The 26,561-nt window shown below is 47.6% G+C and overlaps 1 protein-coding gene across 3 annotated transcripts in view; it reads left to right on the top strand.

Annotated features, from left to right (window-relative positions):
* The first annotated feature begins 211 nt into the window (after positions 1-211).
* The window catches only part of SLC45A4 (solute carrier family 45 member 4), a 77,266-nt gene continuing 50,916 nt past the window's right edge, over positions 212-26,561 (top strand). For 2 of the 3 annotated variants that reach the window (XM_075270045.1, XM_075270044.1), the window contains exon 1: positions 212-421. The gene's annotated coding sequence lies outside the window, so the exon portion shown is untranslated. Of the gene's footprint in view, positions 422-3,829; positions 3,889-26,561 lie in introns of those variants that run through there. The other variant, XM_075270046.1, reaches the window with a different exon arrangement.

Here is a 26,561-nt window from a genome sequence, read left to right as displayed (position 1 = left end):
CCAGCGAGCTCAGCCGTGGCCAATCAGCGCTCAACGTTGACTTTGGCCTCGCCCCTTCGTTATAGACAGCTGCATATTATCGATATCGTGCACCGGCTGTAGCCCCGCCCACAGAGCTCACCGGACAGCCTATCGGAGCTCATCTTTACATGCGCCCCGCCCACCCCGTAGACTGCTGCATATTAATGAACTGCGTCAACGGAAGGCCGAGGTGTCGGGAGAGGAGGCCGGTGTCCAGCTCCTCCTTCACGGGATATACACTTGTCAGCTGGCCGAGCCCTGCCTCTCGCTATATATACCGGGGACACTGCGCCTGAGCGGCCTGATTACTGGGGATCCCGGTGTGTGTGACCTGCCCTCCCCACAGAAGGCGGAGGACACCCCCTTTAATCCAACCATTTCCTGGCAGTGGAGCCCCCAGGTAGGAGCCTTTCTGATATTCCAGTGACCCCCATGACCTCCTGCGACCAGTAGACCCTCGGAGCTTGCACTCTAGTGCACCTGTCTGCAGAGCTGCTGCATCTCTTACCTCCTGTTCACATTACAGCGCTTGTTGTCTGATCATCAGCCATTATTGGTGTGTATAGAATCCTTTCCAGTGCACTTGTCTGCAGAGCTAGCAATCTAATACCTGCCCTTATGTTTGGGGCTGCACAGCTGTCATTTCACTTGACCCTGTGTCTTCAGAGCTTGCACTCTAATTCCTAGCCTTGGTGTTATCTGCAGTGTTGTCAACCTAACCCTTGCTTTCACACTTGTCTGAAGAGCTTGTTTTCTAATCTCTGACCTGACTTGACTGATTTAACACTGACTCCTGCCAGTGCACTTGTCTGCAGAGCTTGCACTCTAATCCTTGCAGTATGCTCTCTAGTCCCTGCCGGTGCACTTGTCTGCAGAGCTTGCACTCTAATCCTTGTAATATGCTCTCTAGTCCCTGCCAGTGCACTTGTTTGCAGAGCTTGCACTCTAATCCTTGTAATATGCTCTCTAGTCCCTGCCAGTGCACTTGTCTGCAGAGCTTGCACTCTAATCCTTGTAATATGCTCTCTAGTCCCTGCCAGTGCACTTGTTTGCAGAGCTTGCACTCTATTCCTTGTAATATGCTCTCTAGTCCCTGCCGGTGCACTTGTCTGCAGAGCTTGCTCTCTAATCCCTTTCGGTGCACTTGTGTGCAGAGCTTGCACTCTAATCCTTGTAATATGCTCTTTAGTCCCTGCCAGTGCACTTGTGTGCAGAGCTTGCTCTCTAATCCTTGCTTTCACACTCCTTTTCATCTATTGCCCTCTAGTCCCTGCCAGTGCACTTGTCTGCAGAGCTTGCATTCTAATTTTTGCTTTTACTCTCCTATGTTCCTGCCCCTGCCAGTGCAAGTTTTGCAGTCTAATTTCTCTCCTAAGCTCATGTACAGAGGTCCTGATATCCCTGTGCTTGTCTGCAGAGCTGACACTCGCTAGTACATTTGCCGTTCTGTCAATACTAGCAGTCTTTCAGTCACTTGGTCAAAACTGCCTTGGTAAAAACAGCGTACAGATTTGGTGCACCAGGTGAAGTGCTGGATGGTTTCCACCTAGAGAATTAAGAAGTTGCATTAAAACCGTATGCAGTTTTTTGCCAATGCACTGTATGAATGCAGCCTTATGTCACTGTGGCCCAAGTCCAAAGCTTGTATGTCATATCCAGCTGTGCTCGTTTCATGAGCTTTTGGTGTACCTGTCTATAGAGCTTGCACTCTACCCTGTGGGTGACCTTGCGTGGTACTGATGCCACTAATACCGCTCCCTGCACTGACTAGGCCAGGGACATCTTGTCGTCTTATCAGTTGCACTGAGCAGTCATCTATTGTTTGTCTCCAGATGTCGGGGCTGTGCATCATCCCATCTGCTACACCCCATGTCCAGGGTATGGTGCACTCAAATGGTTGCAAAACTACAAGTCCCAGCAGCAGCAGCTATTGTACACCCCTATGGATTCCATTTCAGGGCACTTCCTATATCCTTGTGGGGCACATATCATCTTGGGGTTGTTAGAAGAGCTTGCATTCCTGGTTAGAGCTGGTGCTGTAGGGTTGGGACAACATGAGCATGTCCTGAAGTGACCTGAAGATTGTGGAATTTATTGTAGTTCTTGCCATAAAACAGGGCACTGTAGGTCCTCGTAGGGTATAGGCTGATCCCGGGAGGACTGTCCTATTGTCCTGAGTATATGGCATGTTGAACAAAAATCCCAAGAACCATGTAAACAGGTGCCCACCTTTTCGGATCTCTTAAATATTGGTCAGGTGACCAGGTTGACTCCGTTGCAAGCCTCGTTCCGTATTTTGCACAAGTATCGTGTCTCTGGATCAGTTAGCAGTTTTTTTTTTGCTGGTGTAGGGTGATTTATTGTTGTGCTGTCCAAGATTTACAGGGTGCTGACATAGTCACACAGCCCGCACGAAAACTTTACGTCAGGCCTTGTCCCCAGCAGGGTCACAGACCAACCTGGTGCTCAGTATGGGATAATTTCACACGAAGCCAAATATGTTTTTGGAGGGTGGGAGAAAAACCAAGGAAAATGCTCCTAGAAAATCCTTGTAGCTCTCGTCCTGGATGGACCTATTCGGACTCTTCAAGGGATATACCATGATGTCTACCTCTGACATTCTGGTCTGTTATAGTCCAGGCTCATCTGTTGGTCACGTTTGAACAGTTTTGGTTCCTCATCTGAGCTTTCACTGTGTTGGGACCAGGTCTGTGGCGTCGACGGCCCAATCTACTGACTTCTCTAGTCAGAGCCTGAGTCTGACTAAGACTACAACTCCACAGCCCTGTTTGGCAAAAAAAAAATACTCACATCTATTGTAATGGAGTATTTGCATGGTGCCTTGTGGAAGGTTTTGGTGGATGGATATAAATTCTGATTTCAATTGGTCTGAGATAATGGCACAATATTGGGGTATCCAGGGCTATGAGATTCCCGGCTGATCTAGGTGGTACAAACTGGCACCTTATAGTGGGGTGTCTATTGCAAAGTGGCATGGGAAAGAAGGTGGTGGTCTGATTCTGAATTCCTTGGCCCTTAGACCTGATTTGGTGCCAGTACTCGGTCGCCTTGACTAGTGCATGTTGTTGGTTTGTGTATGGCCAACCATTAGTCCTAGTAATCCACCTGCTTTCCCTTGGCTATGAGGCTATATCTGCATGTTCTCTAGCTATATGTCCCTGTACCCTGCGGCCACGGACTTAGCGTAGTTTCCCTTTAGGCAAATCTTAAGGCAGGGACGGAGCAGAGTTTATATCCTAGGTATATACCTGGAGATCATTTGTCTCCGACTACCGGCTAATTATAGAACATGTGGTCAGATGTTTTGCTTAGATGTCGCCCTGCGGTCCGGCTCCTATTCACGGCCAGTCAAATGATATGGGGCACTCGGAGGAGAAGGAGTGACCCTATATCTTCACAGTGACCGGGGAGCCCTAGTGGATCCTCCTCCTTGGCAAACATTCCTTCCTTCTCATCGACCGGCTGGTCCTGCTCCTTGTCGTATGTAGGAAACTGGACACTGCAGAACCTACCTGGGTCAGTATATAATGGGACTGCCGCGATAGACTGTATACAGTCCTATTGCCATGTTGTTACTGCATTAATATGGATACATTGTTGTTGTCTAGCTTTATATATAGTGAGCAGATTCTTGTCATGGCTATAATGAGTATCAGAATGGAGTTTGTCATTGGCCACATCATTGGTGCTTTAGCGTGCACACAGTCATGGTGCATACATTCCAAAGCGTTAAGTGACTCAGTGGGCTCTGCTACATGTGCACGTGGCTGTGCGCTCTGCTGCACGATCCTCTTGTGTTTTCTGCGGCAGCCTATGCCTCGGTAGCCCTGTGTTTATATCTACATGGTGAGTATGTGCCGTCGCGCCTCCTCTTTGCAGCATCGATGGTGTTATTGCTGATTCAAGGTTATGAGTACACAGCTCCAGCTGCGAATCGTGTTAACCCTTCACGGATACCTCTGGCGTATTCGTATTGCGCCACTTACCGCAGTATTAGACGCGTTTGCCGTGTGTGAGGTTAGATGCTGATCCGGTCAATTCTTCCGATCTGCTCTCAATGATAGAAGCCGATGACCTTGAAAGTGAAATCCCTCGTGAAACGCGTTTGTGTGTAATCTTCGCCGTTGTGCAGTTCTCGTTCTGTGCGATGGATTTATTACAATGGATCTTTATTCGATGTCTATAAAGGGTTGGTGATAAATATCCCCCTCGGAGGGGCCCCGCACTGCGCTGGGCTGCTCGTCGCGAGGAGCGCTGGAGGTCTCCCTGAGGCTTCTCGAATTGTGGGAATTGATTCTAATCAACTCCGGCCCCTCTATTGGGGTTAATAGTGACCCCTGCTTGGGGCATGACTTGGCCATGGGCATCAGTGAGTCACTGGGCTCAGGAAGACTCGGCCGGGTGTTTGACTACATTGCGGTGACTTCATGGTTCTAGTAGTTCAGATCTTCAGTGAATGTGCAGGTTAGACATTGAGTATCTCGGAGTCATCTGCGGGAACCAGTTGTGCCTCATACCTCTGTGACGTGACTCAGTGCCCGTATATGTATACGCTGCACGCCATTGGTAAATGATAGGTCTGTATATAAAGTAAGTGAACCCTTCATAGGCTGGAGCGATGTGGACACTTCTGTTGTGTGGCTGGAACATATATGTACCATGCAAACGAATGCTGTCGCCGGTGAGATCCCTGCAGTATCCAGAAGGAATAGGCGAAAGCAACCCAAAAAGTTACACTCTTAAAGGGGTTTCCAGGTTTGCACTTTAATGACCTGTGCTTGGGGTTAGGTCATCAATATGTTATTGGTTGGGGTCTGACAATCAGGACCCCCACCAATCGACTATCTGAAAAGGCTGTGGCAATGATAACCTGTCCAGCAGTTTAATGGTATAGCAGCAGCTCAGTCCCATTCAAGTGAACAAGGCTGAACTGCAATACCAAGCACGACCACTGCTATATACAGCGCTGTGCTTGGTATTTAGTATAGAGGCCGCAGAATTCGCCTGGTCACTGCAGCTTGTTTGTGGGGGTCCCGTTGGTGTCTGACCCAGGATTGGTTAATATACAAGTCCTGCAAAATCCCTGTAAGTTTTAATGGAGAATCTCGTAGGAAAAGGAGGGTCTGAACTGGAGTTTAACTTTAGACTATAGTCATATGTCCGTGCTGACTCGGCCATGGTGTTTATCACCCGAGCCTGCTCTGCTTTACTCAGATATTACTTGGCCATGAAGTCCGGCTGTGTGAATAGGGCTAATGGTGGCCACTTACCTGCTGCGTATCCCGTACAGGGCCAGCACAAGCTTCACCTTCTTCTGGATCACATTGCAGGATAAGATGACCTAGATAGAAGTCTCTACAGAGGCAACGTATCGGTACATGGAGGTCGTGCATATATGTAATGCTACTTGTTGGTGACTCCTCGCACTAGCAGGGGGGAGACCTAGGCCCCCCTGCCCACTTTAGGATGCCTATTGACTGCTTTAAAGGGAACCTTACTCAGACCTCCATGTCCATGGGGATCCCACACCATACTGGTTATTTCAGGTACCCCTTTTCTTATGATCGGTGAAGGGCTCTCCACCAGTCAGCAGGTGATGCTCTATCCAATGGAATAACAGGACAGATCAGAGTGTGAGCTCTTGCACCAACAGCTCCCTATAGTTTCAGCTGTAGTGACCCCTTAATATGAGGACATGGACCCTTATACGGAAGTGGATGCGGTGTCTGTACCCTGCGCCCTCAGACATGGCAGTCACCCTGCAGCAGTGAACCTGTGACAGCCAGCAGTTGTGTTTATGTACAGATGGGGGATGGGCTGATGACATCACAGGACTTGTGGAGGTTGGCTCCTCTGTGTAGGTGTGCGGCTCCTCTGTGTAGGTGTGCAGCTCCTTCTCCTCCATCACACGTCATGCTCTGGACTGTACCAAAATACTTGTTCTGGGTCATAACCTGCAGAGGGGATGATGGCTGTAGTAGTCGTGGTTGTAAGACCCTGTTCCCGTTTGTGTTGTGATTTCCCTTTATAATAGATCGGTGACACGTTGCAGCTATTTGCAGTGATGACTAGTAATGGATTTCGATGGTTGCCATTAAAGGGGGGGGGGGGAGTTCTGGGACTCATTTGATGAGCTGTCCTTGGGGATTGGTGGGGGGTCCCCATGTATCAGCTTCTTGATAGAACAGATTATTTCACAGGTCATGTGATGTCACGTTCACCGGTCACATGGCCTGTCTGTCGCCTTATTCAAGTGGATGTGCTGAGCTGCAATACCAGGCATGACCACTAGACTATGTACGGCGCTGTGCTTAGTATTGAATGAAGAGGCTGCGGGGCTGGCTTGATAGCTGATCGGTGGGGTCCTGGGTTTTGAACCCCTTGTGATCCTAAGGATAGGTCCTCAATTATTAACTCTTTAATTTCCAGGGGGATGTGGGGGTCACATGGCAGCGTACCTTTGGATGGGTAAAGTAGCGCCGCATGTTAGTACCCGTGTGTTCCTTCATAGGAGCAGAAAGGAAATAACAAAGTGGTGCCCAAAGGACCCCACTGAGCCCATAATGTGGTTGGACTGGTCATGGAGCCCGGAATATCACTGGACACAATATCGCTGCATGCTGCTCTATTTTGTCCGACATTATTGACGAAGGCCTCCAATGCAGATGTGAACAGAGCCGAATGGTGCTCTGGGTACAATTGTAACAACCCCTCAGCTGTGGGTATACAGTGAAGAATGTGCCAAGCCCTGGCACAAGAACATCCCAAACTCGATTTACTCTGCAAATGTATGAAACATGGCCGCCTGTGTAGGTGAGGGAGCGCTTTAAGCGTTGCACCTTGCTCTCTGCCAGTCATGGCCGTTGCTTAGTCATTTCTTGTCTGCGGGTGATGACACTTCCCAGAATCCAGTCCGGGCATTAAATATTAAATGTTTATTAACATTTCATCACGTCTGCACCCGGCGGCCACCTTGTCGGCGTGCCAGGAGAGCAGCCCTTCCTGCGCGCCCCTGGTCTCGCCCCCTCGCATTGGCACGACCTCCAAAAACACGGCGAGCTTTACCTACTACGCCAATGTGGTGTAATACAATCTGGGCAGAAGTAGGTCACCGGCTGGGCTGGCGAGGATTAATGTGCGGGGTTTGGATTGTTTGTTTGTGTCTGGCAGCGACACTCTCTTTGTATTACTACCGAGGTCCCCTCCTTGGCATTTAAAGGGCACGTCCACCTTAAGTCACAACTTCTCCAGGAACTATCAGACCTTCTCACCATGAAGTCTTAAAGGTTTCTGTGAAGTCCTTTCTAGGTGAATCGGTTTCTTCCTCCTTCAAAAAGTGACAACAGGAAGTGGTCACCCGCACCGCTCCTACAGGGTTGTCACCACTTCACAGACTCCTTGAGTTCTTGTTTTGATACATTGTTGCCCATTTGTTTCTCACTTGGCAGATTGACCATTGAGAAATCCGAAGGGGCAACAATGTATCAATACAACAGGAGCGTGTCCTTCTAAGGCTCTGCTCTGTTTAAATAAGAGCCCTGACACCCCTCAAGAAAAGTTTTCAGGTTGAGCAAATTTTTAGACAACCCCCTCTATAGCGATTGTCCAGAATTAGAGAAAAATGGCCACTTAAGGGATTTTCAATGCTTAACAATGGATGACTTATTGGGATCGGTCATTATTTGAAGAATGGCGGGGGTCCCAGATGTCGGACAGCTGTTTGGAGGAGCACTGCGGCCTCTTCAATACATACTAAGCACAGCGCCGTACATTGTATAGTGGCTGTGTTTGGTATTGCAACTCAACCCAATGAATGGGACTGATGTGCAAACTGAACATGTCCCATGGTCAGGGAACCCCATTGCACTTCATTTCAGTAACCAAGTCCTGGAAGCCCCTTTAATTCCAGGGAACGCTCCAAATCTGTCCTGGGTGGTTTGTGTTACTGCAAATCTGTTAGTGAATCAACTGCAATACCGAACCCTACCATGGACTAGTGTGGCACTGTTTCTGGAGGAAAGAACTCATGGTTTTCTAATTCTGAACACCTGCAATACCAACTCTCTAGTCCTCCTCCCCCCTCCATGATGCATCATCTCTACCAGTTTTCTATATGGGCACTGGGGCCAATGAAGGACACAGATTAGCAAGGGGCCCTCTTTGTTTCTATGAGGCCCCCGCTCTCCTTTGTATGACCTCACAGTAGGACCAGTACTTGTGCCTTGGGGTCTTGGATTTCCAGGGCAGGGGTCAGTGTGAGTGACTCCATTGTGTGTGCACAGTATAACGATATACAATAAACATATAAAGGGGTCTTTATAGGGCCGTCTGTCCTCACATGCTCGTCGGGGCCTTGTAAGACGTTGCATTAAACCTTTGTGACCCTATAACTTCAGACAGTGAGGTACGGTGGGGATTGCGACATACTGGATAGTAAATAACACTCCTTGACTCGTGCAGGTTCCCAGGCGCTCGTCCTTTCGTTCCAGTTTCTTTACTGTATTTGGCCCTGGCACGGCGATGGTTAATACTTAGTGCTTTGTAATGCTGCTTTTTAGCAAAAAAATATCGAAGGAGTCATCAGTTTTTGTCATTACGGCCGTCCAGCACGTGACTGCACACAGAGCGCGGTTCCCCTTTTCGGCAGTCCCTACAGATCTCAGCAATATGAGGGAAGGGGCGAGGGACGCTGCAGCCGCAGGGCGACACAAAGTGCAGAATCAGGTCTTAGTGTCGCATAACATAAAGAAAAGGGGAAGCGAGAAATGGGGAACATGCCGTCTCCAGACTGGGGGCAGTACAGGCCGGAACGTGGGATGGCGGCACAGAGAAGACCCAGGTGTCCTCGTCAGTCTTTTCTGCTGGACCTGTCCTTATAGGGCAGCCATAATAAGATGAACCTATTCTGTGGGCGCCTGAAATCCGTCCATTCTGGAATTGCTCCTATTGAATATGAACAGAATGCAGGAACTACAGTGAAGACTGACACTTGCAGACCAGTAAGGGCGGATAGTAATTCTGCCATTGTGGGGTATGTGACGCTGTGGACTCCATACAGGCGGTGTAACGTGGCCATTACCGGAGTCTGAGAAGTTTCTTGTCTGGTTTTCTGCAGTCGCTGAGCTGATAACAGCGAGGCAGAAGATTAGGAAAACACAAGGCCTATCTGAGGAGCGCAGGCCCGAGCCTTGGCAGCTACAAGTCCCAGCATGACCTGAGGAGCCAGGAGGTGCCGCAGCGCTGAGATGATGGGATTAGTAGTCGGCGTGTAAACACGTTTCGTCACGTGTCTGGTTACAACCGGCAGAAAAACAAAATGTGCGTTGCAGTTAAGAGCTTAGAGGTGTCGTAGTCAAGGACTTGCAGAGTCTCTGGAAAGTCTGGAACAATTTTTTTTGGGGGGTGAGCATTTGTGGTGATTCCTGGACAACCCTTTTGGTCAGGTGTTCCCTGTTCTCTTCTTCCTGATTTTTGGATCGGTGATGTTCCTCTTACCTGTCCAGCAGGACATGGAGGGCGCACCGGCTTCCTGCGCCCTGGCATACACGGCGGTTGGACGGATTCCCGGTGTAGAGGTCGGCTGACTACACGGCGGCAGCACTCCGAGGGAAGGCGATCCTCTCCAGGGGCCGTGTGTACGGGAGACAAATGGCTTCAAGTATCCGAATATTATAATCAGCCGGCGGACATTAACCCTTCACCTTCCATCCCCGTGGTAGATGTGATCGCATCGGTTACATTGATTTAGGGGCATGGAGTTGCCCCAATGGCACATGTGGGGAAGGGGGTATCTTGGGTGTCGGGCAGGTGTTTCTGTCCTATTGGGACTATCTGAGCATGCGTGTATGTGGGGGGTCAGGAGGAATAGCCGATGAACATGCCTGGTCACAGCTTCAGTCTGTTACAATGTATCAGTTGGGGTCAGTGTTTCCCAATTGCAACCCTAAACCCAGCGGGTTTAAGGCCAAAAGCACAGAATTGTGAGCCCTGGACCAAAAAAAAATCCTGAATAGACGCCACAGAGATGGCAATGCCCTGATCTCCACAGACCCATACATCAGGGGATCAGTCTGAACCCCTAAAAGGAGACCTAGTACCTGTGGGGCTCAGGGCCCTCTAGATACAGACCTGTGGAGGGTATATGACGCCATAGAAAAGAATGGCGCAGTATGGCATCAGGATCGCCCACTGGCCCAAAGTGGAATTTCTGGATGTTATGGAAAAGAGGGTCTCCCCAAAATAAAAATAAAACAAACCCAGGGTTTTAATCTCATTCACAAGAGGAAAGACTGTGCAGGAAGTTTTTGCAGCGTGAGGCCTATCCAAGAGTGTGGCTTTATCCTAAAAGAATTCTGCAATCGGCTGCTGTCATTGGGGAAAGTCGGCGTCTTCTCTATAGCGGCCACTGCAGGGGAAGTGTGGCATTACACGTTGACCATTCAAATGAACACCCGCCCGTGTCCTGTATGGACGCCTTGTTCCACCAGAGTGACCCTCCATTGGGAGGAAGGGGGCCCTAATGGGGTGTATGTTTATATTATGCAGGTGTCTTCTCTCTGGATATCCTCAGAATTATCCTGGGGTTCTTCAAGAAACGCTTGTCTAGACGATCCTTTTGAGCTGAATGTAGTGGCTTCATGCTGACCATGCTTGTCTATACTCACAGCACCCAATCTGCACTAGGATCCCCCTAATTGTCACATGGGGGGCTGTCGCTACACTACTGATCTGCTCCTCCAGCAGGGGGCCCATTGTTGCAGGACACAATAGGGCGGTATGTAATCCCAGTCGCCCTCGTAGGGTGTTGTTTACTGGTCGTGTTCGGACTTGTCACGCGATTGGTCAGCACATTCTTGGGAGCGCAAACATGCCTGTCCCGTGTCATCGAGAGAGAATGTATCCGCTTGATCTGACGCAGGTGACTGGCGTGTTGTCAGATGTGGCCGGGGTGTCAGGCATGACCCTAGCATGCCGACTCCTGAGGTTGACTGATGTGTCGGTGTCCATACTGGTGACGTCGGGGTTCCCGATTGTGCTGTGTGTGCAGCTTGTGGTGCTGCAGTGCAGATGTGTTCTCAGGCAATGCTCTGCAGGCTACAGATTATTGCACCAGCTCTCTGCAACCTCAGCAATGTTTGCAGAATGACTTGTGCAAAACGGGCTCTGTTTAGGGTTGCATTTCTAAATCTCCTTTAATTCTACTCTTTTGCTGGGTGAGTGTCGGTCTTTACTGCGTTTCTGGCATGCTATTCTTGCATCAGGGCCAGGTAGGATGACTATGAATCACCTTCTGTACATGATTTATATCATGTGGGAAAAACTAGACTTTTTCAATTGTTCCTGCGCTGTTTTGTCTCGTGCTCTGGTCACATTCAAAGCTGCATCAACACTTTATTTTCTGACCTGTGGGAAACTCCTGCATAGCCAGACTCTGTTACAATCTCCCATCTCTTCTCATTAGATGACACAGTCTGGTGTAGCATCTCTATTACCCATGATGCACCTGTCAGGGTTTGGAGGGGGGCGCTGTGCACCCTGCGCGGCTCCGGGTCTGCTGTTCTGTTTATGGAGATAATTATATTCCTAACAGATAATAAGTGGCTGTCACGTGTCGCTTTAATAGACCACAGGCCACGTTCAAGCTGCTAATGGTATACAAGCCAGAGCCTGTGAGGTGAGGGGCGGATTTTGGAAATGACGGAGCAATATCTGGCAATTGTAGTGGTGCGGTGAGGTCACCTAGTCTGTCAGTAGGTAGTGATGTCATAAGGTGAGGTCAGTCAGTCTGTGATTGGGTGAGATCACAATCCATGTAGCAGATTAGTCTGTGATTGGATGATGTCACAGCGAGGACAGACTGATTGGATGATGTCATAGTGATGTTACACAAACTATAAAGCGAGCACTTTCTGGCGTCCTACATTATACGATCCTTCTCTCATCACGGGTAATGTTTTTAGATCTGGGGTATTTGGAGATTTGGGGAAGGTTCCTTCTCTTTTGGGTGAAGCTTTTCTCTTCTCTTCTCCTCTTTTCTTTTTAACAAATCTTCGGATGACAGTAAGACGTGCAGCGAGCCAGAAGAGATCTGGAAGAAGTGCAGAAACCTGACTCGGTCCAGGATTGTAATACATTTGTAAACCACAAGACCTGGCAGACCTTCCTTATTTGCTCTGGTTGATTCCTGGGACTTGCTGCAGATTGTGTTGCGAGCCTCTGGCTGTCTCCCATCTTGGGCTGTCTCATCTTGGCTGCTGACCGCCGCTCAGGAATTCTGCTGTCAACTCCTGAAGATTACTTCTGTCTCCCATAAGGCATCATGGAGCTTTATTTTCTAGTGTCAACATGGATTGCAAGCTCCTGCATTTATATATAGACAATTACTTTGCCAATTTCTCTAGGTTCCATTGAAGAGGACCCTTCACGATCTGAGCAACTAAGCTCTCTAACATCTAGTGGGTGTTGTCAGGAAGGGGGCGGGATTAAGATCTCCAATCAGTGGCAGTCAGAGAGAGCTCGGAGTCACGCCCCTTTCCTGCCTGGCTCCATCCACTTGATATTAGGGAGTCTAGTTAACATTTCAGGCTCCATAACAAAAAGCACTGATTGCTCAGGAATGGCGGGAGCTAGAGGAAAAAAGTCCAGCTGTGGTGGAGCAGCCCATATTAAGGATCAGTTGTTGGATGTGGTGAAATGTGAGCACAACTCGTTGCATTCCTATTGTAAAAAAAAAAAATAAATAAAAAAAAAAAGAAAATATATATATATATATATATATATATATATATATATATATATATATATATATATATTTTTTTATTTTTTTTTTTATTTTTTTTTTACAAGATCAACCTGGTACATGTCTTTTAGTTTACAGAGAATTTGACTGGAGCCTTTATACATGAGATGGGTTTCCTGGTGTATAAGAGTCCTCACCGATCAGGCAGCCCCCTTTTATTTAGGGGAGTTCTCTATTCAGGACCTTCATCAGTTTTGATAGATTTGGTGTAATGCCTTATTTCCCCTGTGGGGGTGCTGCAGGAGGAAGCTGGCAGGTTTCATCACAGATCATAACTGATCGCTGGAGATCCAGTGGATGGATGATAAATGTCCTTGGTTCTAGTAATCCTTTAATGTTCTCAAGGGATCCTGAGTAATATGATGCCCAGATGAGATGAGAGGTCACCAGTATATGATCAGTGGGGGGTTTGACACCTGGGTCCCACACAGATCAGCGGGTTGATGAGCTTGCAGCCTAGGGGTGAGTACAGGATGCACAATGCCGTATATATATTGTAGGGACTGTGGTTAGTATTGCTGTTCTGCCCCATGTGACCTATCCTAATATATGCAAGGCCCAGAAAAGCCCTTTGGTCCATTTGTAGTTGGGTCGTGCCGGCCTCCTCTTCCGTAGGCTACCAGTTGCATTTCTGTAAATGCCAACGCTCTTGCCGCCCCTTCTCGTGGCACCTTGGCTGGCATGTGCTCTCCGCAGCAGAGGAGTGAGCCGGTTATTGGGGATATATACAGCTTGTTTCTAGCAGGGATAACACTGACTTTTCCCATCATCAGATTATCTCGTTGTGTAATAGTCAGCAAAGCCGTACACAAGCCGCCATGACCCCGGGAGGAAGATCCTGGCATATTGGCCACAAGTGAACTCCATGTGCCCTCTACTATATTTAACCATCTGATATGCCGAGAATATAATCGCTTTCTTGTCTCCGTACCAGAGCGGCTGTTTTTCATTCTTCGGAAGCTTTTAGCAGTCACACCCATAAGAGCGGCTAAGAGCTTCTATCTGCTCCAGACCAATATTCAATTATCTCAAATGGAAGACGCTGACCTCATACAATGCACGAAATGACTTCCAACGGGGCTCTGCAGCTCCTCCTCGGCATTGACGCTGCAGCATCTTCAAGTGCTGAAATTCAGATAATTGGTCTCTCAAGTGCAGCCATTAGACGAGCTTGGGTCATAGCCATCCCTGTCCTGCAGGCGGAGGGCAGATGTGGAGTTTTGCAGGTGTTTTTGGCCTAACCGTAACTCCAGGATGGTTTTCACAACATTGAACAGATGTTCTTATCTGCTGTCTCCATTTGCACCCATCATATATCTCCAGATACCTTGGTTGTCATCGCTCAAAGAAGTGTTCTTCCTCTTTGTTAGCATTCTGAGCTGACATGTCATGGGCCCACTTTGGTTTTACGTAGTGGCTCATTTGTAAGGCGGGTGAGTGGGATTGGTGGCTTCTCTTGTTCGGGTTTGACTAGACTTCCTTAGAATAATGGTTACTCCACCATTGGCTACGAGCAAGCTACTTAGTGGATGGTCGCGAATTGCAGGAGCCTCCAGAGCTGTTCAGCATTATGTTGTCTACGACCATGGATGCCTCCAGTCTTGCATGCTATCCACCTCAATTTCCAACTATCCTCTTCCCAAACCAACAAAACCAAAAGTTATAATGTATTATGCCTTTCTTTTGAGCCCTCACTTTTTCCAGAAAGCCACCAGTTGTCTCCATCAAGAACTTATCCAATTCTTCCCATGCTAAAATTTGCCGCTCCATCAACCTCTGTTCCTAACCGGGCTTACTCCAAACTAATATTTATCTGAAGAAATATCTTAAAAATGCTGGAGCAGGGCTTTCCCGCAGCGAGCTCCATTCCTGTGTGAAAGCCCTCCATTGTTCCCCGGTAAGCGGAGGCTTTATGGCTGGTAATGGCCGCATTGTGCTCTCGGCTTCGGAACTTTTCATTCAAGAGTTGTTTTTGTCAACAGATTAATTGTTTGGATTATTCTTGTAAAGACCTCTTTTCACACATGTTGGTTTTGGATCCGGGTGTTGGTATTTGACTACTAAGAGGAGTGGGAAGAATAAAAGAACATTCTAAATGAGCGAGATCTGGTCACCTCAGATCTCCGGAGTGGTCGCTGTCCTCTTGTCAACAGTAGTCCACTCCGTGATCAGATGCCTAAATAAACTGGACCATACATTAAAATTGCAGGATCTTCTCTAAACTTCAATATTCCCTCACCTTCATCATGGAGATGGAGCAGATACTTCAAGTTGTCCTTCAGGACTTTAATCTTGAGTCTGAAGTTGATTCCTTCCTCAGGTTTCCACCATTGGGTTCTCCATATTGCTCTATTGAGTCCTAGGGAATGTGACCTCTTCCACCAAGCACTATTGTAAAGTAGTCTTTGGGTCTGGTTCTGAATGGAGTAATGGTGGTCATATAGTGTGGTGTCTGTCAATTAAGATCCTGTAATGGTAATGATGATCCTGATCAGTGTTGTTGCCTTACCTTCAACGTAGAGTTGGGAAAAGAAATATCTGGTTGTCCGTGAAGGTTCTGCACAACGAAGTCAAGTTCGATATTTGACTCTAACCTCTGGCTACCACCATGGTGTTCTCCTTGCTGTTCTGTTTAGTTCCAAGAATGTGACTTCTTAGTTTTGAAGCCTTCCACCAAGCAAATCTCCTTGCCCAGGATCAGATTTTGAGTGGGTTTGTCTTTGATAACTCAAAATCTATGGCTTGTGGTGGCCATACATCATAGTTCGTTATCGAAACCTGTTGTTTTCTGATGGGACACCCTTATACTGATTAGATGGTCATCTGACCCAACTGTCTACCATCGACACGTCAGCTGAACAAAGGATTGGGCATGCTGGTATTTGACATGGGCCAATTCTTCTCACTAGATAAATCAAAGGTGTCCATCAGCTTTCCCAAATATGCACACTTTGTCTTATCCTGAACCAAGAATGCACGTGCACGTTGAAAGTGAAGAGGAATAGCTGTAGGCTGATCCTTAGATCAGCCTACAGCTATTCCTCTTCACTTTCAACGTGTAGGCCAGCTTTTGGGTTAGACCCGTTGTTACGATTCTGTGTATATATTTTTTAAACGACTGACCCGCTAGTCTGCAAGACACTGCATCGAGGTCCACAGGCCCAGATGGGCGGCTGTAAGTCTGGACAGCGGGCTACCAGTTAAACTGCACTGGCAGTCATGTGGTGCGGTACACAATGTGAACAAGCTGCAACAACGCCCTGCCAGTTAACCTCACTGGATTGGTGCACATTACAGCTGAAACAGCAAGGGTGCCAAGGGTTAAACTTCACCCCAGGTCAGCAACAAAACATGCTCCTGCAACAGCTAGGAGCTACAAAGTGAGTAGACAGTTAATTGGGCTACTCATTCCCACTGGCAGAGCCAAGGAATCCTACCTAGATCCCTAGAGACTGCTCCTACCATTAACTGGAACCTGGCCCTAACCTCCTGTCTTAAGGTACTTAGTCAAAGTGTGAGCCCCGGGTGGGCGGTGGCCATGATGTCACGATCATGCTCGGTATGGACAAAATGGGACTTGGCCTCTGAGCGGCTCCAAAATGTCTGAGCATGCTCAGTAGGCCGAAAGCTGGACTTGCACTCCAGACACCTCACTACCCGAGGCCGAGCGCAAGAATTAGATTGACCCGCAGGTGCCGCTGCGCGCTGAAAGAGAACCCTGCGGGACCCAATCCTAACACCCGTTATGCTTGGGACTATAAAAACCTGGTTCATCTCCGGTCTGCTCGGCCTTGGCATAGATGTTCTCTGTAGGCTTCTATCACTACCCAGGTAGGAAACCTTTCCCTGTCTCTTCTGATAATTTTCCAGCTTCACTTCCTATTCTTTCATGAAGCTTTTTACATAAATATTGGATGTCCACGTCATTATAGTGTCCTGGCCGCAAGCAGACTGGACGCCTCACCTGGCTCTGGAGATCTTCTGCATGAACAGCTGTGAAGTCTGTATAATGAATGCTGACATGGTAAATGGGCTGGAAATAATAAAATGTCATTATCACAACCTCCTGTATGGAGCCTGGACAGGACTCGCCCCCTCCCCCTTCTCTATATGACGCTTGTGCCAAAGCCAAGAGTATGCCTGCGGCTTGTTCCCTGTTGCTTCCACCATATTGTGCTGTCATGTAAGGGAATCTGCACAATAATAGGAATATAGCTTTGTATTATAGTAACTACCACAATGGTGAATGGAACCAGACAAAAAATGTGTAAAATTGTAATTTTAACAGTCCATTTTAACCCTTAAAGTTTCTAAGCCAAGAACCCCCGCTCAGATAAATTTCATAAAGTATGGACTCCTTGAGACATGGACACGTACAAGTTGACAGTCTGGGCGTCCATTGTTCCCAGTTGTTGCTCTGTCCATGTTGGTGTATGAAGACTTCTTCTCAGTTAGTTCTCCATGGCAAACTCTACGCAAATTACCGAATGTCAACCAATCCAGAGACCACTCCAAAACGAGAGCCGAAGGTGGTCTCGCTTCCCCTATGGAGGAGTCACTGACTTGAACCAATTTGGTTTTTGACCTGATTGAACCACATAAGAAGATTCTGTTAGCTGTCTTCCATGAGTCAAGTCTTTGGTGATTGCCAGAAGTCCTTCAAGCAATTGTAGGTTTTCGTGAAGTTGATGGGACATTAGACCTTCATATCTTGTCTTGGAAATGTCTTGTGCTGTAATGGACATGAATGTTAGACTTTAGTTGGCTGAACTGGACTATTTCCAGTACGGTTACCGACTCTGAGTTCTTGACCAATGTTCAGTCTTTACCTCTGTCGCTGAATTGGTATCTCCTGACCTCTGGACTTCATGCCGATGCTTCACCACCTTGTTTTATGCTCTTCTTGGTACACTTGTGGTTGCCCATTGGTCATGGCTTTTGTTTCTCCCATTTGGTTCCTTACGTGCAAAACTTTTTGCAAAGGATCATCCACTGGACCAGTGAGAGACCTCTCATTCCTGAGGCCAGTTGAATATCTCAACCCTAACCAGAGTCAAGAGAATAGGGGTTCTATTGGTGAAATGGCACCATCTTGGTGTCCACCTGGTTTGCCTCGTGTCATAGTCGACAGGCTCTCAAGTTTTTGACCAGGACCCAAATCTTTCCATCTTTGGTCAGTCTTAAGTGTTCAGATCTTACTCCTTTTTTTGTTTTTGGCTGAAACCTCTTGTATTCCTTGGGTCGGGAGTCCGCACTTCTTATCGTGTAATGTTGTGTGACCACATTTTAGTTACGCTCTTTAGCAGCCTAGTGACTAAAACAGACGTCCTTGAGTCGTTCCCGCATGTTGAGTCCTGGACTGTGTTAGACGAGTCTGTTTTATGCACGACCTCCCGTGTGTCTCGTTTCTGCCTTATTAGACAAAACTTAATTACCGCGTTGTCCTATTGTCTGCTGGAAGCAGAAGACCCGGCACACAATGTCCTCTCTTCCTTGGGGAAAGCACATAGCTCAGGCACTTGAATGTTATTTTTCTTCTGAAAGTCGTCATTTATCATATTCAAGCCATGTTTGGTGAAAACGCGTCAGGTTTTTTTGTCTTTCTGTCGAGCATAGAGTTTTCAACCTGGGGCTGTCTGTTGGTTGAAAACTACAACGGCAAACCCTGCCAAGTGCAAAAATTGGAGATTGCAAGGATGGAGTTGAGTTCGTCGTAGCCATAATCTACTTAAGTCTAGTGTCCTGAATATTGGGTTACAATTTGCACGTGCAAGAGCTTCCAACGCTCTGGTATTGCTATAGGGGTTGCAAATGCATACAATTCTCCTTAAACACAGTAAGGCTGGTTGAACGTCTTTGATCTCCTCCTTTTGATGGCTGGCAGTCTGGGGATGGTAAATTTATTTTTCCCCTGCCTCCTGGTGCACTGGAGAGCGAAGGTTTATGATACACAGCCTTCCACTGTTAGAAAGGAGAATGGCAACTTCTCTAGTGGCAGATGGCCAGAAGTATATAGTCAAGGAGGAATTCTATGGGGAAGGGGTTGGCACAAAATGGGCATGATAATCTGGCGGCATTGACAGAGGAATGGCATGATGGGAAGTTGGTATCAAGTCTTTATGGCAATTTGGAAATATAAATGCTGGTAACGTGCGCATGGGACGCAGGTGACGGTCATAAGGACAAGTTGTCAGATGAGGGCCAAGCCGATCTTTTGCACCAAGGCCAATGGGCCTCCAGTCTGGTCCCGGTTCCAGACTATTAACCTTATCCAGTTTGTACATACAGTGCCCACGTTACAACCTCCTCCAGTCATTGAGTGGAGAATTGCACCACATCAGGTGTTGAGCTGAAAAATTTGCAATGAGCCCCCAATTATCACCCCGAGCAGCTGTCAGTCCACCTGTCATGTCAACAGATGATGCCGAGGGAATTTTTTCCAGGTAATTTATTTTGGAACGTGCAATTAGTTTATCGTCTCCAATTACAGGAGATCCTATAGAAGGTAAGACTGGTATAGGGGCCCTGAATGACCATATTATGGGGTTCTACATGGAGACAAACACCAAAATACCGCGAAGCCCTCGTGAGACAAGCCACTAAAATGGCCTGCTAGGGGAGCGGTCTTCTTCTCAAAGACGATGATTGGTATGGAAAACTTTGTACTGTATAAGAATGAACTGCCCGGACCCCCCTCTGCCTTCTACCCAGTCTTGGATACTCTCATTACAGTCTTGGTCTCCACAGTCCACCCAGCCGGGATCGGAGACATTGGTCCCTCGAGGATCAACCTCCATAAAGCTCCTGTGACTTGCCAAAGTGTCGAGAATCGGCTATAATATAAGCACACTCATGTTTCCTGTTCTGGACGTGTCCTTGTACATGTCCCCGGGGGGGGGGGGGGGGGGGGGGGGTGTGACCCCCTGCCCCCCTGCCCCCCTGCCCCCGACATTCTCATCAGCACCACCATTGTTCTCCTGTATGATGGAGTATATACTACAATAGACCTGCCGCAGATACAAGTCATGGCCTGCTATAATGCTGATACTTTACTTTCCAAGAAAACCTTTCTAACATAGGGGGGAGGGGATGGAATTAACCCCTTCACTGCTAGTGGAATTTACTTTGTGTACCCATAGGTGTTGGCAGGACCGGATATGTCCCCTGCGGGCTTGTGGTGTTGGCAATGGTCTAAATGCTATTTTGTTGCTGGAGTGTATATAGGTGACGGAAATTGTATCCTGCTTTGCTACATTGTCACAAAAATCCCTTTCGTACTTTTTGTCTTTACTGCTCCCGCATACAACAATACTGCCCCCTATGTACAAGGATATAGATGTATGTCCTTGTTCTATACTGTGGTCTCATCTCGTATATCAATATGATATTTCTGGTCTCCCCTTCATGTCCTATGATACATGTTGTCCCTTAAGGGGTTAAAGCGTCTGATCAGTAAACACGTCCTGTTATTGCCCTCGTACATATTCGTGAGCATCCTCCCCTCGATGAGAAATGTCCCGCAGGCTCCCAGCAGCCATGGGCCGCGGCCCTCTGTTCATTGTATATTTGTTGATCTCATTCATCGTCCTCGTAGCGTCTCTTGTTTTTCACATGGCGTGTCCTGTGCGGTAGAGGTAGGAGGGCAGTGCAGACTCCTGGCTACTCCAGACCCTCCCTCTAAGCAGCAGCCGCAGCCAATGAGCCCAGGCGCCCTCTGCAAACAAACAGGGCTTCTGACCAGGACCAGGACCGCCAGACCACCGGACCCCTCTGCTTCTGGGATCGGATAGTGCTGAGCTGCGGTGCCTGCCACGTCCAGTGACAGCGGCAGCTTCCTGGCGGTTGGATCGGGTAAGACGTGCACGTGTCTGGTGTCCTGCTCCTCCACGGGGCTTATGGAACAGATGTTCTCCCTAACCGGACCTGCGATTTCCTCGTAAATGGCCCCCCTCCCCCTGTCGATGTAGCAGAGGCGAATTTATAGATTAACCCTTTGTGATCTCAGTGCTCGCACCGTCAAAGTCCAAATCCTGTTACCTGCAGAACTACAGAAGGTGCACGATGAAGCTGAGGCCTATAGAAAAATCCTTATACATTACCTGCAGTCCCATGTAACGCAGCCAATAAGACGTGGTGGCAAACTGATTGTATTATCAGATCACCACGTCTTATTGGTTGTGTTACCTGGGACTGCAATATGGGAGTCATCATTGTGTGCCATCGATGGTGTTACATGGGACTGCAGGTAAACTGTATTATCGGGGATAACTGCAGTCCCATGTAACACCATCAATGGCACATGATAATGACTGATACTGCAGTCCCAGGTAACACAACCAATATCTGAGTCATCATCGTGTGACATTGATGCTGTTACATGGGACTGCAGTTAACCCCGATAATACATAGTTTACCTGCAGTCCCATGTAACACCATTGTTGGCACATGATGATGCCTCTGACAATGCGTCAGGTTTACATTGCAGTCCCATGTAGCACATAGTGATGACTCACTGGGCTTACCTGCAGTCCTATGCGTAGTCCCCCGACCTGCAGTCCTATGCGTAGTCCCCCGACCTGCAGTCCTATGCGTAGTCCCCCGACCTGCAGTCCTATGCATAGTCCCCCGACCTGCAGTCCTATGCATAGTCCCCCGACCTGCAGTCCTATGCATAGTCCCCCGACCTGCAGTCCTATGCATAGTCCCCCGACCTGCAGTCCTATGCATAGTCCCCCGACCTGCAGTCCTATGCATAGTCCCCCGACCTGCAGTCCTATGCATAGTCCCCCGACCTGCAGTCCTATGCATAGTCCCCCGACCTGCAGTCCTATGCATAGTCCCCCGACCTGCAGTCCTATGCATAGTCCCCGACCTGCAGTCCTATGCATAGTCCCTGACCTGCACAGATATGTTGTGCCAAATGACACACTTCAATCTGCTGCATCTGAACGCTCTGCTTTTATAGTAATGGCTCACAAGCGGTTAACGTCCATAGGATGCAAATCCCCCGGTACTTCCTCCCCTCTGAGTGATCTATTAACCCCGAGCCTGCCACCTCACTAATTAGTCTAGAGGAATAATGTGCTGTGACTGCACTAATATACGGCCCCCTCCCCCTCCCCATACTGCACATTACCCGACCCTGTTGGGAGCCTTGGTGTTAAAGGGCCAGAGACGTCAAAATATCTGCAATGATGGGGGTGATGTCCATGTTCAGGATTACAAATCTCATAAATGGTCCTCTTTGCTTTATTTCCGCTTCTCTAAGTCACAACCTGCAAAGGAGGAAGCTTACTGTAGGGTTAAAACCACTCCGCCCCCAATTATTGCCAATAGACACTATGGGCAGCCATAAATAAGCATCGGACCATAATGTATCAGTCCTTTAGAGTAACAGGCCCTCTTTGTAGTGGCTTCACTCCTCTAGGTTATAGCGGTAGAGTCCTAAGCAGGGGCGTTCCCTGTGACTTCCTTATATGGGCATGTGCGCAGGGGTTGTCCTAATGGGCCGGCCCCTGAGCTTCTTTTAGCAGCATGCATACCTTTATTGTCTGACGCAAGAGGTGGTAAGACTAGGGGATGAGCTCTGGATTTGTCAGTCGGTGAATTTCCAAGTTATTGGCGATGCCTGAGGCCCGTGTATTCTCTGCATGATAATGTACGAGGAGCTCATTAATGGGAATTACACCAAGTGAATTTTTGTGCCGAGTCTGAGCTCTCTAGTGGCAAAAACCTTCCAAGAATGACCCAAATTAGGAGCGAGTAAACGGATTAAGGCTCTTCCATGTTCTCAGAAGTGTAATTCCAATCCTAGTCGTCAGTAAAAGATCCAAAAGAAGAACATTAAGGAGCGTTCTTACACTGAAAAAGTGAGTTATTCTTATCTCAATACCAAGATATGAGCGTCTGTAGGCCCCAAAATCAGTCTGCACTACTGAGACTTGGTCCTCTTGTGAATCCAGGTCACCTCTATAGCTGCTACTGCCGAGTCCAGCAACGCTGAACCTGACCAATCAAAAGGGGAAGCGTTCTCAGACTTCAGTAGTGCAGTCTCAGGCTTTTGGGCCTGTTAAAGTAAAACTAAATGATGGATTTCACCAGTATAATTTGTAACCCTGTATTATAGGAATCTGTAATCTGTCTTGCAATGTTCTTGCTCTTCTTCAGGATTACAGTAAGGTCCTAGGGTCCCACATTGGAGACCCCTGTCCTGTCTGAGAACACGTGTAGGTTTTGGTTCTCCCCATAGATGAATTTCTAGCTTGGCTAGATTGTGACTTCTTACCTCCGCTCACCCGCTGTGTCTTAAGTTTCTTGTGCATATTTTTTTTTTCTCGATTAAAAAGCATTTTTGAAATATTTTTCCCTTTTTTAGCTCGAAATGTGCAGGAGCCGAGTCTCTTCCTCGTCTCCGTTCTGCTCTGTCGTCTTAACGTTCTATTTATTTGTTGCACTTGAGGTTCGTTTTGCCGACTAGGACTACCCAGAGTAAAGCTTTATGGTCGGCGACTATTCCTGGGGGATTTGGGAAGAACAGGGATACAAGGAACGTTTCCAAGGGGGTTACAATGTCACCATGTGTCTAGTAGTAAATGGGTTACAGAACCAACGCTTGAAACACCTGTAACAACCTGCATGTGCCGGGTGTCCCCTAAATGGAGGAGGACCTTTCTCTTCATGACCTGCAGCCCGATGGCCAATGTCCGATCGATAGATGATCAATGCTTTCTTTGGCCACATTTGCATTTGTTCTGGAGGTTCCTTTCGAAAGTTCTGCTACTAATTCGGTGAGATTTGGGGAATGGCGTTGTATCAGTCTTGCAAACGGCGAAATAAAATGATACAGCGAAGACCACAACTGGTCATCCGCTATAAGAAATATCTCTGTCTCTGTGTCATGCTGAGTGTGGGCATGTTGTGGTCTTCCCCTCCTTCCAACACGCCCTTTCATTCCAGTGAATGATCAGCTCTCCCGTTCGCTCCAGGGTTATGGTAAAAGATGTCCGTTGTCTCGGTGTTGAATGGAATAAAGGTTTCACACAAGCCCCTCATTGCCTAGGGTGGCCGCCTTCCTTCCTGAATTCCCATGTGCTTCTTTTGATATATATAGTCTTCTCTTAAAGGCTTCTTTCACAATGGCTGGCAAAACATTGACTACGTGTCATAATCCATAGCTTATAATAAACTCTAGCATTAAAGGAGAACTCCGCTTATGACCATGTTACATTGATGTCCTGTAGGAGGCCACAGATCAGGCTTTGCAGTTCTGCAACTTTTTGTTTCCGTAGTGTCCATTGTGCATCATTTCTGGCTACTAGTATATAAAGCTTGCTCCGTGTGGGTGGATCTTAGTGGTCACATGGCTATGCTTACCTGCCAACTGACACCAGTGCAGAGGAATTGATACAAATCTGTATGACCTGATACACATTTGTTGGTGTGGTAGGAAACCATATTGTAACAGTGACTACAGGAGGCAGAAAATATGTACAACCAGTCCAGTCTGTCTAATTTTTTTTTTGCCCAGGGCTCCCCTTTAAGTGTTTTATTTTTATTACTAGGATTTAATTTGCAAAATCGGTGCAGGTCAAGTAGCTCTGTCCTGTATCTACTGAACACTCGTAGTCATAAATGTCAGATAGGAGTGCCCCTTTAAGATGTGTGGCCACAATCGCCCGTCTGATAGCAAAGTGTAAGACCATAAAGTAAATCATCTCCCTGTCGGCTCCATTAATGTGGCGCTCACATCGTAAAACTCAGCAATACCGTAATGAAGGAAGTTGTGTAACTCTTGAAGTGCAAACTCTTGTTTTTTCAGGAACTTTTTTTTTGTCTACTGCCCCCCCCCCCATTAAATAATTTTGGCTTATAAAGATTATACCCTTTTATTATGGATTATGGACCCCCCCCCCTCCACAAGTCCTCTTTCACTCGCACTGGTTCCGACCGTCTTCCCGTACTCAGATTTCCAAGTACGGTACTTACCACTAGTAATTAAATCGGGACGTAAGAGGCTTTTAGCTGAAAATTTTGCCTGATTAATGAGCTGAGGAGATTAGGAATTGTTCTACATCGTGCCCTGCTAATAAGTGGAATGTTCTGCATTGAGTCCATCTATGTGCGCACCGCACCTTCTGAGCACTGAATGTACGGCCATATCCGGGCTCCGGGACACCTCTGCAGGGCGTATTCTTAAATCCTACAAAACCTTCTCAAACATTGAAGGCCTCAAGACGTAATCTGTTGGGGTATGGCCCCCACCATGGCCTATTTCCAACACACGGACTCTCTCATTCATGCTGCTGTGTCTGATACTGTAGTTCGGACTGTTGGAACCTTCGCACTGCTTATTGGTGGGGGTAGAGGTGATGGGACCTCCCATGAGGAGCCCTGGATTCTGTGCAGCCACATGTGACTAAACCTCCTCCACCCTCCTTAAGCATCAGTTTAAGATATTGATTGTAAAGTTAAACCTCTTAGGCTCCGCCCCCCCCACGTAGCAAAACGCTGCAGAAAAAAACGTAGCTGAAATGCAACGTGGAGCATTAGTCTTAAGGGGCGTCTCCAGAATCAAGATCTCGGACTCTTCAGGGGTGGGATAAAATAAAAACCGGTAGTAATGACTTAATCCAGTCTTCCTTTTGGATGTTGAGTGTCCAGTAAGACCACTTATTTTTCTTTCAACAAAAAATGATAAAAAATTGAGATTTGCATCTAGGCTCAAATAACATTGAGATTTTATTTTTGGGCAAAATCGCCCAGAATAGAGGTTCTGTAAAGGGTGGACCTTGCTCTGGAGTGTCTAGCACAACCATGTCGTACTTTGACAACCCATTTATTTTTATGGGCGCTGTAGAATTTACGTTCATCATCCATGAGGGCAAATGGGTCCTAGAATTGGGCCCTACTTCACTATCTCCACGGAAGACCTAGGAGTCCAGCGCTCTTCCCCCACTCATTGTTCCTTAAGACTTCTTGGAACCATTGGTCTACCCAACAAACCCATTTTGCACGGCTTGTGTAGACTCCATGACGTTGAGAGAACCAATATCTTGAAAAGGGAATGACGTTGGCCACCAGTTCACTTTGAAAGCTGGCTATGCTCTTTGGAAGAACCCCAACAGAACCTTCAGATTTTGGTGGGATCGGCCATCTAATGTGTGTATGGGCCAACATCCTCTTTGGCCAACCGGCTTAGGAAAATATTAAAACAAAATGTGATCCGTCTGGTTCCCAAAAAAAACAATCCTACAGGCAACGTATTGGTTACACGGTAGATGGTCAGAGTGTCCTGTATGGCCGGTTAGAGCCACCACGGTCTTGGCTGCTCAGCCCATTGGCGGGATGACTGCTTAGCATTGTCTCTGGTTTCCTTTGGGAAGCTTCTACTATGTGAAACTTGAAGGACGATATTGGACAACCCCATAGTTAACATTTTGTAGGATATGTAATCTATCTCCTCTGCCACCCACGCTTTACCGTTACAAAGGTGGCTCTTCCGATGTTCAATGGAGAACCCGACCATGGCATTTCTCCGTCGTCTTGGTACTGAATAGAGTTTCTTAATGTGCTGAAATGTCAAGTAACTTGAAGAGCGCTCGCTGATAACTGCCCTCCATTCTAGTGAAATGCCAAGAGCAGCCAATGTCATTCAAGGGCGAGCACTTAACCTTTGCAGTATTGTTTCGGGAAGACAGTAGGAGCATAGACCGACTAGAAC

The sequence above is a fragment of the Leptodactylus fuscus genome, chromosome 4 (genome assembly GCF_031893055.1).
Source record: "Leptodactylus fuscus isolate aLepFus1 chromosome 4, aLepFus1.hap2, whole genome shotgun sequence".
Taxonomy (NCBI): Eukaryota; Metazoa; Chordata; class Amphibia; order Anura; family Leptodactylidae; genus Leptodactylus; species Leptodactylus fuscus.
This window is presented reverse-complemented; position numbering and strand designations above follow the sequence as displayed.